The sequence below is a fragment of the Colius striatus genome, chromosome 6, assembly GCF_028858725.1.
Source record: "Colius striatus isolate bColStr4 chromosome 6, bColStr4.1.hap1, whole genome shotgun sequence".
Lineage (NCBI taxonomy): Eukaryota > Metazoa > Chordata > Aves > Coliiformes > Coliidae > Colius > Colius striatus.
This window is the reverse complement of record NC_084764.1, coordinates 40,084,638-40,098,111: the sequence shown is the minus strand read 5'-3', so window position 1 is coordinate 40,098,111 and position 13,474 is coordinate 40,084,638.

Below are 13,474 nucleotides of genomic sequence, written 5' to 3'. Positions count from 1 at the left end.
CATCACTAGCCTGGTTTGACAATTCTCTTGAAAAACCTGTGAACCTTGAGCAGCACTGCTGAAATCCTGTGTTTATGCTGCAGCATACCTGGGAGTTGGGACAGGGCTGAGTAACTGGCTTCAGATATGTATTCCCCACATCAACAGAGCTTCATCAAACAAATCCAATCCATCAAATCCCATGACTTGGAGGTGAGACATTCTCAGCCAAACTCCTGTGCAAGTGAGCCCATAGCACAGGTACCCATGGTACCTCAGTGTGGTCTGGTTCCTTCTTACATGACTGCCCTCCTTCATCAGGATCTGTGGGAAGGTTCTCTCACCTCTGTGGGGTCTCAGAGAGAAAACAATGTTAGGGATGTACCATCCAGCTCTGTGAAATTCCACTGAGTAGCTCATACATTGTTTTCAGCCCATCCTTTGCCAATTAGGATGTTAGCAGAGATAGAACCCTCCAGCTGGGGAATTATCTGGGGCAAACTTCGTCAAAACAGGAATCTTAAATGACTACTTCAGGGTTCTTCGAGGCCAGCAGGCCAGAACAAGTAAATATTGACTATCTCAGCATCCCAACAACTATTAGAAATACTCAGAGATATTTCAATCATGATTACTAATTAAAAGTAAGGAAATGAGTTTCAGGTGCTGCGTTAATCAACAGGTGCTAAAGGAATATGACCTTCCTCAGAGGCAAAGTCTGGCATGACAGCCAGTTTTTTCCATGACACGTATTAGAAAGCACAGAAACACAGCCAGCAAGATGATTTCCTTGCTTCAGGATTCAGCATTTTGACAACTGAGTCACTGATACATGCTTCAGATATCCCTATGCTAAAACTAGAGTAGAAGTCATTTGTATAAAATCCACTGTTGCTCCATAAGCTGCCTGTGATAGCTTTTTCTGAACACTGACACAGAGAATGTCTGGTATGTTCAGACTGATGTAAGAAGTCTGGATTTTATATTCACGGCCCCAGTTTATCAGCAGATAAATGTCATGAGAATGAACTTGTCTGAGCAGTGACTTCAAGAATTAAGGAAAGTTCAGAAACACAAAGAAGTGTGCTGGTCTGTGAGCCAAAGAAGCAAGATCTCATCAGAAGCTTATGCTTCCACCACTTTAGTAAAGGCAAAATGTGTTTTCATCAGTCTGCATCTGAGTACACACTAAAGAGGTCATGACAGAAAATGCTACATGTGGAAGGAGAAATGTTCTTTAGTACAAGCATGGAGAAGTGTAGGAAAGGGCTGTTATGGGTGTTCTAATGACTAAGGGTCTGGGATTCAGGAAAGCTGGATATAATTGCTAGCTCTGACACAGGCTTTCTTTATGACCATGAGCTCCCCAGCAGATGTTGCTGGCCCCAAGTTACCTAGCTGTATGGAGATATGGTTAATTAAAGCCCTTTACTCCTTTTTCAGTTGGCTCCCTCATATTGTTACATAAACATAGACCAAGAGAGGATTTCTTTGACCATGAAGAAAGGGAACGATGCAGTGGAAGAATCCACTCAAAGATCAATGTTACTTCATGCAAGGAATAAGCAAAGCACAGGTTTGGGAAGCTTTGGGGCTGAAGGAGAGGCTTCATCCACACAGATGGCATGGTGCTGAGCAGATGTAACAGAGATTGCTGTTGAGCTATAAGGACCATGAGCACTGAGGGGAGGAAAGACTTGCCTGGGAGGAAGGCACAGGTTTTACCAGGCAAAGCCATGGCTGTCAACTTGGCGTTGTGGCTGGGAAAGTACAGAGGGCAAGGAGAGAAGGGTGAAGTTTTTAAGAGATCTTACATAAAGGGATACTGATGAATGGAGAAGCCTACAGATCTTTCAGCGAACAGCCTGAATATTACAGTAAGGGATATCTAAGTTGCGCTACTTGTAACTGGCATAGTCAATTTTCTTCATAGTAGCTGCTACAGGGCTACAGTTTGGATTTGTGATGGAAACAGTGTTGATAACACAGGGATGTTTTCATTACTGCTGAGCAGCACTTACAGAGAGTCAAGGACTCTTCTGATAGTGAGTGGGCTGGGGATGCACAAGGAGCTGGAGGGGACACAACTGGGACAGCTGACCCTAACTGACCCCAGGGATATCCCACATCATATGGCATCATGCTCAGCATATACAACTGGGGGAAGAAGGAAGGGGAGGGATGTTGGGAGTGATGGGATTTGCCTTCCTAAGTAACTGTTAGATGTGATGGAGCCTTGCAGTCCTGGGGATGGCTGAACACCTGCCTGCCATGGGAATGAATTTCTCATTTTGCTTTTTCCTTATCTATTAAGTTGTCTTTCTCTCAACTCGTGAATCCTCTCACTTTTTTGGTTCTCTCCCCCATCCCACCACGGAGGGAGTGAGTAAGTGTTTGCATGGTACATAGCTGCCATCTGGGATTAAACCAAAGCAAAATATACAGCCAGGTCCTCAGGCCTGAGAGAGAGTTGTCAGACTAGCCTTTTCCATCATGACTGCAAAAGAATTATCCTTGTAGCCAGGATAGCTAAAGCCTTGTACTGATGCTGTTACATCAGCCAAACAGCCTTTGTTGCTCAACGTCCCTCCATGTAGGCAGCTGAAATCAGACCTACTGCTGAACGCACTTGTGGATATAAGCTCTGCTTCTGTTTGGAGGGTTTGCCAAAACAGATATACTGGCAAAGCACCTAAGGCTGTCAAAGCCAAAGTCATCTACTTTTTTCTTCAAATCAGTGGTACACCAATTTGCACTAGAGAAACAGCTGGCTCTGAAACCAAAATAGCTCATTAGTAAAGGGCATATTCCAAGGCTTGAATCATCTTTAGCAAAGGAAAGGGGCTCAGTGTCAGTGAGTTTGACAGGGGACATGAGAAAAGCTAACTGACCTTTACAGGGAACCAAGACTTAATCCTCAAAAAGCCCTGAGGTATCACTCTTGTCAGTGCCAGGGAATTTGTGTCCCTCTGAACAGGCAGGCACACTTACCAACAGAGCATGCAGATCCAGATGCTATGTGTGCCTTGAATATTGCATAATATTATCAAACAGGATTTTTTAAAACCCATAAAATGCCCTGCTCAAACAAATGCAGCTTCTCTCCTCAGAGGTCATCCAAAATGCCAGCTCATTCCTTTGATGGAGATACTAACTATTAGTTATGTAGAGTATGTAGGATCTGCTCTCTCCCTATATCACCTCTTTGCTGAATAGAGTCAAATGGCATCTTGTTGGACACATTTCATTTCCCTTTTGCCAAACTGGAATACCATCACTAGAGCATGAATTGAGTGAGCTGAGGAATTTACTAAGCATGGGATACCTCAGGAGGTAACTATAAGAAGCTCAGTGCTAACAGCTTTGCCTTGTAAGGATGAAAAGCTCTTGACATTCGTAGATCTCCAAGTCTCCTATAAACCCACTGGATTCCTTGTAAAACATTTTTAATTGTCTTGACAAAACCACTTAGCCTTTGTGGGAATGCATTTGTGACTCGCCTTTTTGAGCTCCATCTCCCTCTTCCTGTTCCTTTTCCAGGTGACAGCAAGCCAAGAGTTACTGAGTTCTCCGTGATCAGCTGCCGTCACCACCAGACAGTCTATGGCTGACAGGGGCCAGCTCCCATGTTTTGCTCACACTACCAATGCCAGTGCATTGAGAATTAGTGATGTGCTTGTGGAGGGCGCTATAGTTGTGTGAGTATAAATAAACACAGCGCTTCTAAAAGACATTCAAGGATAAAGAGCAAAGGTACTGCATTTTGTGAGACCAAAATAACTCTGTGCTGTATGCTGAAAGTACCTTCCACTGCCTGTCGTATACCTGTGGTTACCAGCCAGGGCCTTGGCTTTCCCCTGGCAGGCACAAAGCATGTGTGACTTCAAAACCCATGGTGCTCCTCTCCTCTCCTCTCCTCTCCTCTCCTCTCCTCTCCTCTCCTCTCCTCTCCTCTCCTCTCCTCTCCTCTCCTCTCCTCTCCTCTCCTCTCCTCTCCTCTCCTCCAAGGTAGTGACACTGAGAAACTGGGACCACTGGCAAGCACATTGTGAGTTACAGTGCTCCATCTGTAACATCTACTGACATCCTCAAAGCTATGAAGACCCCAGGCAAAATGCCAGACCTTGTATAGACTCTTTTATCTCTCTCCCTCCCTTGTAGGCATGTGGGTCTCTTCTTGTCCCTCCTTCAGGGCCCCATTTGGGGGCTTCAGCCATGCTCTGTACCCCCACAGGAAGTTTACAGATGGCACAAATGAACTAAACCACAGAAATGGCTGGTCTCTTTCAGAAACAGAAGCATGATAGAAGGATAAGTTGAATGGCATATTTTACCTGGATTCTATCTCACCAGTTTGGGTGAGAATGTCTGTACTTGGGTGCTTGGGAAGGTGAGGAGAGAGAAAAATGTGACCAGTCCAAAATGCCCATGTTTTGTTGCCACTGTGGCATGAGTGAGAGACAGGGGTCACTTCTGCAAATGGAACCAATTAAATACCAGCTTGAGCCTAGACAAATGGGTACTGAAAGAGCCACACTCCTGGCAAGTGAGAGCTTGGCTTGGATGATACCTCAGGTGAGAACGTGGAACAACAGAAAAATATTCTGTCAAAAACCAATATACAGACAAATTTCTGATCTTCAGTATAACTGACAAAGATCCACCTCTGGAATTCCTTGGAAAGGTGGAGCGTTGGGAGAAGGTAGAACATTCCTTGGAAAGGTAGAAAGCTTTGGCACTAATAGCAGTGTTTGTAAATATCCTCTTGACACTTGAATTCTGTTCTTTCATGCTACAAAGTTACTATTCCACTGCTGCTTTTGTTTCTTTGCTTATTCTATTTTAAACCAGAACGTTATTGAGAAATCCCAAACTCAGAGCCAATTGGTCTGTTTTCCCTCACTCAATAATGTTTGCTTTCCTGGCTACAGTGATGTTTATTTTGAAAGGAATCTTTCAGTGATCTTTGCTTTAAAAAAAAGATGAATTCAAAAAATCCCCAGACAATTCTTATCCTGTAGCACTTATTGTGTTACATGTAACACTTATTGTGTTACATGCAAGCCCATTTCAGCAGTGTGACTTGGTTTTCAAGCTAGATTCCCCAGTTTTTACCTGCCTTCTCTGCTTTGCTGATAACTTCCCACTCAGGGCTGTACATCAGTTTTCCTTTCTTTAAAGGGAATGTCCCCTCTTGAGTGGTGTTTGAGCTACAACAGTCAAGTGTTTTAGAAAAGGGCTAAAACTAAAGTAGAGTAAAGTTCTACTCAAGCCAAATGGAAAGATTGTATATGGGACTGGCATTTGGACTCTCATCAGCCAATAGTTCAGACTCAAGGACTGCTGTTCCAAGCAAAGATATAAATTGCCTACTTAATTGCTAATAGGCACATGCAACTTTGTCCTGCTTAAAGTTCAATCCTTACTGCAAAGTTAAGCTCAATTCTTGTAAGGTTTTGCTCCCCAAGATTTCATCATCCACAGAGAGGCTTCAGAAACTCTCTGGGTTTTGCTTCAGGGTATTCATGGCTCTGTGTGGTCAGTCAGCAGGGGACAGTGTCTTGTTTGTCAAGATACACAGTCTGATGCTACAGGCCTGGAAAATCTGCTCATGGTTCCAACCAGAAGTCTCCAAAGGATTAAGTAACGTCCAAGGCAGCTCTTCTGAAATAGTGTTGAAATGAAGAATGTTAACATGTCCAAAACACTGATGAAACCTAAATTAAACCTGAAGTACTTACAGTAGCCCTTCTGTGGGTGTGAACCTGCTGAAGCAGCAGCTGTGCAATGTCTGAAGCAGCAGCTCAGGGACAAGGCAAAAGCATAAGAAAGCCAAGGTCTTCTAGGGGTGTGCTTGCACTGTGCACTGGAAGTGTGCATGATGCAAGCTTGTGGGATAGCTACCAAGAGCTATGAAGATACAGTAGCATAGGTTCTAGCCCACCCTACAAACCTGAATACGTGCCCAGGGATCTCAGAGAGCTTGTCTGCTGGTGACTAATCCATGGCAAGACCTTCACCACACTCTACTGCTGCTGTAACCTATGCCAGCTTGATGAAACAAGAGCAGATCCACTATCAGCAGCCACAATTCCTCACATTGATGTTAACACAGTCTGAGAGAGGTCTCAGCCTGCCTGAGATGCTCGGAGAATGAACTGGAAAGGGCTTATGAAGTCTTTGGAAAATGTGACACCAACACCTTGAGCACTGGAAGGTTCAGGACAGGAAGCCCTGGAGCACCTACAGCACACCTAAAGGGTGACAGATTGGAGTGGAGGAGCCCTGCTAATCTTCCCAACCATGGGTGAGAGCCTTTCCTGGCAGCTGCAGTCTCTGTACCACCACCATTACCTTCTCCTCTAGACTTCCATGGCTCATGGGACATTTGGGGATTGTGTGGCACTTAGGCCATGCTACATTCAACGTTGCACAATTTAAGGCACCCCTTTCCAGGAGATCTTCTGTTTATATTCAGATGCTTACTAAGAATCATAGAGAAAATTACATTGGAAAGGACTTTTGCAGGACTCTCATGCAGTCTTTTGCTTAAGGTTTCTCAAGGCCTCATCTAGCTGGGTTTTTGAGTGCCTCTAAGAACAGGAATTGCACACCTTTTCTGCACAACTTGCTTTAGTGCCTGACAGCCCTCAGTTTGCTTTCTTATGCCTAGCTGGACTGCATCCCACCTGGTCCCTTGGATTTGTATATGTCCAGTTTACTTAAGTGATCCCAGCTCACTCTCTTCACCCCCTCTTTTCCAAACTCTGCCATTGGACATAGATGCCTAGAAACAGACTCTGCCAGTAAAGACTGAGGCAAACGAAATGTTGAGAACCTCAGACTTTATCATCAGATCACCTGCGCTATTCAGCAGTGGACTCACGTTTTCTCAGGTCTTCCTTTCACCACTAATGTACCTGTAGAAGCCCTTCCTGTTGCTCTTTGCGTCACCACCAGTTATCAACTGCAGCCCAGCTTTGTCTTTCTTAATCCCTTCCCTGTGTGCCTGTGTTCTACATTGCTCCTTGATGGCCTGTCTCTTCTTCCCCCATTAACATTTTCCTTTCATGTCTGAGTTCAGTCAGTATTTCTCTGTACACCTAAGCTGGCCTCATGCACTCCCTGCTTAGCCTCCTGTGTAAAAAGCATGGGCCATTCTTGGGCTTTGAGGAGATGGTCCTTGAACATCACCTAACCCTCTGTGTTCCCTTACTCTTCACAGCAATATCCCAAGGGAAGATGCTTGCTAGTTCCCTGAAAAAGCCAAAGACTGTTCTCCTGAGCCCAGGGTCATTGTTCTGCTACTCACCTATCTCTGTTTTCTCATGATCTTAAGTTTTACCACCTCTTAGTCTCTCCAAGGCTGACATTGACCATTATAAACCCCACCAGTTCTTCCTTATTTGTAGGTAGAAAATCGATCAGAGCATCTCCCTACTCAGCCTGTCCAGCACCTGTGTCAAGAAATCATCCCTGAGTCACTCCAGAAATCTGGATCATCCTTTCCTGCCAAGTAGATTTCAGGTTAGTCAGTATATCCTATAAAAGCCAGGGCTTAAAACTGTGACGCCTCTTCCACTTGTCTAGAGAAGCCTTCATCTGTTTTGTCTTCTTGACCAGGTGATCTGTAGCAGATCTGTAGCCTACCACGATGTTACCTGTGTTGGCCCATAAGCTCCTGACCAGCCCATCACATAGTCTATCTCAGAACAACGTGCATCTGAGCTGCTCCTCTCTGTACAGAGCAGAACCCTCTTTGCACATATCACCTTCCTCCTAGAAAGCATGTATCCATCCATCACAGCACTTCAGTTGCTAGAGCTCTTATAGCTTCTAAGTACAAAGGAGCAATGGGTGGGTCAATTTTCTGCCTGTTCAGGTCTGTAATACTGTGTCTCCAATCCAATCAAAGCAGAGATTTAGGCACTGCCTTGAGACGATCTGCTATGAACACCTAAATTAGATGGTGCACCTTCTTCTCCTGATTATTACACTGAAAAAATGCTAATAACAGCCTTGGGGCAAGTCTTTAATCTACAGTCCCCAGACATCCCATTATAGACAGAAATATGTCATGCATACTCTTCCAGGTTCTGTAGAAAGAAGAGCTATCTTCTTCTAATGTGATAGAGACAAATGAACAATGGAAGCCCACTCTCAAAGGTCTGGTTTCCATGGAAGGACTTCACAGTCAGGGACTTCCTTGCTTGCCCAGAAAAGGTCATGGTTGATGTGCTTATGTTGGCTTGATATAGGAGAGAGAAAAGCAAGGAGCCTTGTAAAGGAGGAACCTTCTGAGGTCAGACCTTCTCAGGACCAGCAGACTTGCAAGTATGTATCCAGAAACTACTTGTGTTTGCATGCAGGGAAAGGGGAAAACCTGATCTAGGTGAACCTGCTTCTGCAGGGGGGTTGGACTAGATGATCTCTAAAGGTCCCTTCCAACCCCTACCATTCCATGATTCTATCCTTCTGTAAGTAAACAAGATTACAGAGAGAAATACAGTACATTCTTATTATCCGTTTCTCTTCCAAATAGAAATTCTGTAACAGGTGACTGCATGCTTACAGCCTGTTCTTTGAACCTATAAATGCTCTCTCTCACGTGGAAGAACAACTAGGGTACTAACATCTTTACATTCAGCAAATTGCAGTTTGGTTTCTTTGCTTCAAGATGCAAAAAGCTCACTGCAAACATTTACAATTTAGAGCCATGGGAGCTGTAACTAATACATGGTGTTTCCAGTGCAGTTTGTTTACAGGACAAAGACTTTAGTCCCAGCCAGAGCAGGAACACACATCACCAACATTTGGAAGCCTTGCTTAAGGAAATCCAGACTGACAACCACTCTTCCTACTGCAAATCACTGCCCAGTCCACCTTCCAGTTTGGCTGCTGCTCTCTTTCCCCCAGCACACCTGCAGGTAAAAAGACACCACAAGCAACAAATCCGTCCCCAGATGAGGAGCAAGTGAGGTGATGCTGCCAGTACAAAGGAGCTGCTATTGGGCCTCCTTGGCTGGAAGGACTGTTCGTTGGTTGGTAGGTAATTGCAGCTTTGAGTTTAGAGGGCGAGGGAGACAAGCCACAGAACAAACAGGAGCAATGGGCATCTTCAGAGCTCTGTCAAGGATCCCTGGAGTGTTTTTTGTCTGAGAGGGGAAAGAAGATGCACTAAAAAGTATTAGAGAGAGAGGGCGCTGGAAGGATCAGGAAACATGATGGTGTCTTCCAGTATTGCAGCACCCATAAGTTCCCATTTGGCTAGCAGGGACAAAGAGGCACATTCCTGAAAGCGTATAGAAGTGTTAGTCCTTTGGTCTCCTTGGAGCTTAACACTCTAAAATGCCTGTGCAAGTCCAAGTAAAAACAGAAAAAACCTGTTATTTGCTGACGAAATGCTGCTTTGGCCTGTCTCTCTTGCACAAAAAAAAAATGGGCAGGGTCAGACTGCCTCAGTTTTCTGTGTATATCAGGCACTGGCCTCTAATAGGGCAAGAAGAACAGGACTAAACCAGAGGGACCAGAGACAAAAAACCTGCAAGACGTTCAGGTCTTGCCATGCCAGCTCCCAGAGAGCTTCCTGTAGCACTGGTACCATGTGAGTGCTGTCTTCACAAGTTACTGCTTCAAACTTACCCAGAATGGACTTGAGCTTACTTTGCTTCTTTCCATATCTCACAACATCCAACTACACATTATGGTCACCCCACATCTAGCTGGTTCCCCGTGCCACACTGCTGTCTCTCTCCCAGCTGCAAAGCATGAAACCCCCAAGGGCAGAGTTTCCTTGATTAATCATCAGGCAGGGGTTTTTTTCTCCCTGTCTCTTTTTCCATTCCTGAGTTGTGATGTTTCCTGCCAACTTTCTGCTTGGCATGAATTTCTACAACAGAGCAATATAACTTCTGAAAATAGACACTTACACTGGAAAGCCTGACACACCCTATATGGAGCCTATGGGTGGCAGAACCATAACCAAAAGCCAGTCAAGACACTAGGCCATGCTAGTAGCATTCAATTAAGGCTCTGAGCACAGCAGCCCTAAGAGAAGAAAGTAAATGGGAACTCTATAAAAGCTGTTGCTCAGAAGCCCTGGGGCTCTTTCCATCACTGAGACACATTTGAGTTTGCACTCTTCATGTTCACCCCAGCTTGGGTAAGTGATTCCAATGTAGCTGGCACATTCAGAACCCCTTTAAAAAGAAAAAAATCATGAAAAGGCCAAACTGCCATGATTTCCTGATAGGAAACTGCATGCAAAGCTTGTGGGGAAAAAGCCAGTAGTCGTGGGATACAAGTCTGAACCCTACCTGTCATTAACAAGGGTGGGTTTTTCAGGGTAAAATTCTCCTGGGCCAAATAACAGGAGACTGATAAATAAAGCTTGTCAACTGCCCTTTCTGACTCACTCTCTCCTACTGGAAGAATGACTCACTGTCATGTGTGAAAGCCTGCCAGGTCTTGCTTACATGCTTAAACAAGCATGGGCTGTCTGTGTTAGACATAGATTACCTCAGAAAAAGCAAACACTTAACGCTGAGAAGGCAGCCCTGGAAAGGACTCTGCTGACTAAAGGATCTGAACTTCAAGGTATTTCTCAATCCTTTCTGGAAAGTTCAAGGTTGTTGTTAGATTACCACAGAAAGCTTAGACCCAAAGCCATGGCTGAGGGCTTGGCTGAGGATCACAGTGTTTTAAACCAGGCCTTGCTAGGACCATCAGATTTTACCAGGTAACTCTTGCAGAGTGAGCCAGGCGGCATGTTTTAGCTGCAGACAGAGGTAATGCACGGTCTGGAGCCCAAGGAAAACAGCATGCCAAAAGCAGTCACTTGTTGCTCACTATTTCATGGTGACAAAGTAGCCCTGTGGGACTACTCCTCTTGAGGACACTGTGAAGAACCTGCCTTGAATCTGGCAAGGGGGAAACACAGCATGTTGACCATCATCTCTCAGGATGAGTAGCTTACTGAGTGCTTTTGATCAGCTGCAGCGACACAGGCCTTGTAGGTAAGTGACAGTGCACAAAGAGCTTGTTCGTGTCCAGGAGCTTTGCTGCACATGTGAGTGTGTGCTCCAGCCTTGGCTCTTCTCCTCTCATCCTGGGCCCACCACAAGCCAAGTGTGCAACTGTGAAACCTCTGCCCCAGGCACTGCAGGGACTGTTCACAAATCCCAGTTGTTAGCACATGTCACAGCCTACATGGCCCTGCAGGACTGGCGGCAGAGGAACCGAAAAGTTTCTCCCCAGACCACGAGAAGGAAGCTGTGCTGTAGCTTCCCTTAGCTGCAGATATTAGCCAACATCTTGCTGCATCATTTGGTACAAAAACCATGCTGCTGCAAGGCAATGATACCACAACTACCTGTTACCTCTTCAGCCAGGTATGCATTGTCCAGGAGTCACCCGTGAAGCTGGGAAAGACAGTTGCATATGCTTTGGACCAGTCAAGCTCTCAGAAAACCTGCAACTGAAGTACTGTCTCAAAGTCACTACTTTTCAGATCATATGAGCACTAACCTGCCTGCTCACGAGGAATGCATAACCTAGAAAGGTTTCTTTTGAATAGATAGTGTACCATTCCATATCATGGATATGAGGAAGGCATAGAAGTCTCACACATAGATCTAAATACATCTTTTTTCTCTCTTCCCCTTTGGGAGGGCCCATGTGTTTTCCATCCCATAAAATTTCTAAGAGGTTACTTTAAAATAGTTTTGCTCTGTACCAGAACAGATGTGTATGACAAGCTTGAGAGAGAAACTGCAGGCCACAACAGCCTCAGACAATGGCAAAGGACTCACCTGACACGTGGAAAACAAGCTGGGGACACAGGGCTACTTAGGCATGAATATAACATGTGCCAGTGTCAGTGAAGAGACTAAATAACAGCTGTGAATCTGCATCACAAGTGTCTGTCAGAAAGGGAGTGCAGGGCCACCCTATGTAAGTCATCTAGTCCCTGAACTATTGGCTGCTCCAGAAGAAGTGGATTTCTCATCATAATTGTGCGGCCAAACTTCATCTTTTTAAAAACTGAGCCACACATTGCAAGGGAAAATTGTATCATATTCATCCAGCATAGAGCTATTTCACTGAGAACCTTTCCAACCAGCACTAAAGTGTCAAATTCCTCCTTTTAACAATGAAGATGATATTACCTCTCTGCTTTTCTTCCCCTGTTTAATCATCCATCTTTTTTTTCGCCTTGATTGACAAAGACAGGATTTCCTCCTTAATCTTCCCCCTGATGCTAGTGATTGGCACATAAAGATAGTCTTACAGGTAGAATGATTGTCATGGTTTGACATGACAGCCTTTTCTGGTAAGGGAGAAGGGGCTGTAAAGATGGTTCCTGTAAGAAGTTGCTTGAAACTCTCCCCAGCTCTGAGCCAGACCCACTGCTGGGGCTGAGCCAATTAGACACCACCACGATCACTTTTTAAGAAGAAGCTAGAAGAGGAGGCTTCTTCCTCCATCTTCCTCCTGTTTCTTTCTTCTTCTGGCTGGTGGTGGTGCAAGGAGTGGGAACAGTGAGAGAAACAACCATGCAGACTCCAAGGTCAGTGATGAAAGAGAGGAGGAGGTGTGCTAGAACAGTCTCCCCTGCATTCTGTGGAGTTAACTGGTGAAGCTGAGATTTATTTTCATTTCTTTAAAGACCTCACATCAGCGGTAGAGACTCATTTTGATAATGAGCCCGCATCAGGGGCAGAGACTCATTTTGCTAAAGCTGGCCCCGGACCAGGGGCAGTGATTCACTTCATTAAAGGCCCCAAGCCAGGAACAGTGACTATGGCTGGAAGAGGCCATGTCCTGTGGGGAGGACCCAACCACTTCACTGCAGACCCTGAGACAGGGGCAGTGATTTTCTTCTTTAAAACTATGGCTGGAAGAGGCCGTGTCCCAAAGGAGGGGCCCTTTATCACTATGGCAGGAGCAGGCCGTGTCTCGAGAAAGGGACCCAATATCCACAGCTGTGACTGTGGGGAGGAACCCACGACAAAGCAGCTCATTAAACTTATGCCCAGAAGGGGCCTTGTCCAGAGAGAGGGACCCTGCAACTGCAGAAACTGCAACCGTGGTGAAGAATCCACACCAGAGATATTCACCAAGGACTGTGTCCCGTGTGAGGGACCCTGTATCGGCAGAAGCCGCAGCTGCTGGGAACAACCCACACCAGAGAAGTTTGTTAAGGACTGTGTTCCGGGGGAGGAACCCTGTGTTGGAGCAGGGGAAGAATGCCAGGAGTCATCCTCATCTGAGAAGACAGAAGCAGCAGAGCCCATCTGTGAGAGACTGACCACATCCCCCATTCCCTGCCCCCCTGAGCCGTTGAGGGGGGAGGAGGTAGAGATATCGGGAGCAGTGAGCTGGGCCCGGGAAGAAAGGAGGGATGGGGGAGGGAGATCTAAAATGCTGGTTGTAATTTTCTCATCATCCTACTCCCTTTTTGGTTTCATTCTGTTCTGTTTCTTGTAGAATAAAC